The sequence below is a fragment of the Agrilus planipennis genome, unplaced genomic scaffold, assembly GCF_000699045.2.
Source record: "Agrilus planipennis isolate EAB-ADULT unplaced genomic scaffold, Apla_2.0 scaffold192, whole genome shotgun sequence".
Taxonomy (NCBI): domain Eukaryota; kingdom Metazoa; phylum Arthropoda; class Insecta; order Coleoptera; family Buprestidae; genus Agrilus; species Agrilus planipennis.
In genome coordinates, this window is record NW_020442435.1 from 1 (window position 1) to 2,774 (window position 2,774).

At 31.2% G+C, this 2,774-nt stretch overlaps 1 long non-coding RNA gene across 4 annotated transcripts in view; it reads left to right on the forward strand.

Moving 5' to 3' along the window:
• Positions 1-632: 632 nt before the first annotated feature.
• Positions 633-2,774, forward strand: part of LOC108738731 — a 469,009-nt gene continuing 466,867 nt past the window's right edge. For 2 of the 4 annotated variants that reach the window (XR_003232288.1, XR_003232289.1), the window contains exons 1-3: positions 1,042-1,214; positions 1,339-1,511; positions 1,767-1,994. This is a non-coding gene — a long non-coding RNA (uncharacterized LOC108738731). The other 2 variants (XR_003232287.1, XR_003232286.1) reach the window with 2 other exon arrangements.

The following is a 2,774-nucleotide window of genomic DNA, read 5'->3' on the forward strand; positions in this document are numbered from 1 at the left end:
TATGTTCATAGAGTAGCATACTGTAAGCATAGATAAGGTTAACGGTTATAAAATGGTTATAAAGCTACGACGGTAACCGTGTGAATCTGACGCACGATATACATAATCCACTGTTCAAACTTTATCAATAAATTGTGCGTCGTTTGCGGGATTAAAATACGTATCATAATTGTGCGTCTATTAGTTCTGTTAAAAAAAGGAAAATTGTTTCAGTTTTAGATTCAAAAACTACTGAAGATATGCTAATTTAATTGACACCAATTGATTGAGTGGCATTTGTGCTTGACAAATGGTCTAATAAAAAAGGAAAGCTATGTTCATTTTAACATCCTTGCATGCAAAATTAAAATTCTCTTTCGATTTTATTAAGGTGAGCATATACAGTACAATTAATATTGTGTATTATTAATTTATTGTCAATTTTCGCAACATACGATTTCCTGGAACATTATGCATGCGGTGGCGAATATATATTACTTTTTTTGTTAATAGAATGTCGAACCACCCGTTATTTTGTTAGAATTGTATGTATTACAAAATTTCCTGGCACATTATGCATGCGGTGGCGAACATATATTACTTTTTTTGTTAATAGAATGTCGAACCACCCGCCATTTTGTTAGAATTGTATGTATTACAAAATTTCAGTTTAAATTTTTTCTGAAAAAATCAAATTAGCGCTTATAGCGCCACTACATTTATTGAGTTTAGAGTCTATCATGAGAGTTCATAGAGAACAAAGATTCAAAGAGAACATCGATTAAAGATCCTAGAGAAGTGAGGAAGAACATTTATAGTAAGAACAGACGTAAAATAATTAATGTTGACTTGGTGAATTGCTTTTTGATCTACTCTCTATAGGTTTTTCCTTCATAGTCATCTATATAACCGCAGCATAAATTGACAATTATTTATGAATCTATGAATTTATTACATTTTGCGATGTTCTACGTTTTTGTCCATCTTGCCATCTTTTATTGAAATCGACGCTACGTCGCCATTTTTAAAATTTTGCAATTTTATATGCTATTCGGTGCGTATTTTCATTGTATTTCATGTTTTAATTGATTAATTATTTAGTTTATTCATTTTTCTTCTCTATTTTTACAGATTGATGATAAATAAGAATGGAAGAGTGTTCATTTTGATTCAACCGAAAAAGCTAGTTGTCTGCCATGTTCGTTTCATTTTGGAGGATCTTCTAATTAATCACGGTGAGCATACATGTCATAATTAGTATATTTATTTGATATTAACTTTAGTATTGTGTCATGCACATTATTTACTAAGGAGGCTAAATTAATTATATCTGAATACTCATAAGATTTAATTTCACAGGAACATTAAAAAAAAACCCTGGATAGCATTAATTTACAGTGCCTTAGTTGTGTCTGCGTTCATTCGGTTCAGAAAGTAGCTGTCCTAAAAAGAATCACAAAAGTGCCTTTTTTTCGATTACGAACGAATACAGTGTGGCATTGCTGAAGGAAGGATTTATGACAAATGAACTGGTAAGTAAACCATATAAATTAAAAATATTAATCCTGGTCCCAGAAACTTCAATTTCTTAGGCATTTGTAACTTACTTTCATCAAACGACTTTTAAACAACGTTTTAGAAGTGGCAGAAGCAAAACATGGAACTGGCCTTTTCATCAGCGCGAAAGTTAGCTTCTAACTTTAACTCCACATTGCCACATTAAAATATTACTGATTTACTTTCTTTAAAAGTTGTAATTAACCACGTTTTCTTGTCCGTTTTTATAGATTGTCCAAGTGAGAAGAAATTACAGCTAATTCTGATGGTACTGAAAGAGTCGATGCTTTTGATGTCTTACCCTTGCAACATAATTTTGAACCTGAGAAGGGGAGGCATTTGAAAATTACTTTGGAAACGACTGAAACAACAACTTGTCTGCAGTGATATTCCTCCTGGATTTGGCTTGTTAATTCTACCTGTGGACCTTAGGAAGCTACTTTCTGCAGTTATTTAAGGTGAGAATGCATGCCGTTTATAATATTAATTGCTCTATATTGATCTTATGGGTTATTTGTTATGATGTAAAATGACAGTTGTAGTCATTTTATTATAATTCAGCTATTTTACTTGCTTTATNGATCTATGGTTGTAATGTAAAATGGCGTGAAAGTAACGCTTGTTATTTTATAATTGAGCTATTTTTACTTGCTTTTTATTTATGTTTCTTAATTATACGTGTAATTAATATGTTTTTTATCCATTTCTGCAGGTTATATAATAAATGGGAGAGAATTAAAGTTCAGTTTGGTTATACTGAAACAGCCAATGTCTACATGGGTGTGGTCATGCGGGGATTATATTCTTGATTTGCTGTTTCGTCTTCGCCTTGTAACATCATACAGTTAATTTTCAAACCATGATTGAAAGCAACTGGATATTTATTTGAATTCCACTGAGATAACAAATTCTCTGCTACAGTATTCCTTCTGGAGTTGGTTTACTTTTCACACCTGTAAACTTTGGAATGTTACGTTCTACAATTAATGAAGGTGAGAATACTTGATATAATTAATTTCAGTTGCTCATTATTAATATGTTTGCCACCGTATCTGTTTCAGGTCGACGTTGGAGAAGACAAAGATGACCCCGTAGTTGAAATAGTTCTTTATCTTGCATGCTCTATCTAGTAGAATTCATTAAGTTCATTTTATTCAAATTAATTTTTTATTTTGCATGTTTTTTTTATAGTTAATTTGATTTAATTTTTATTTTGCATGCTTAGTTTTGTTCTTTTT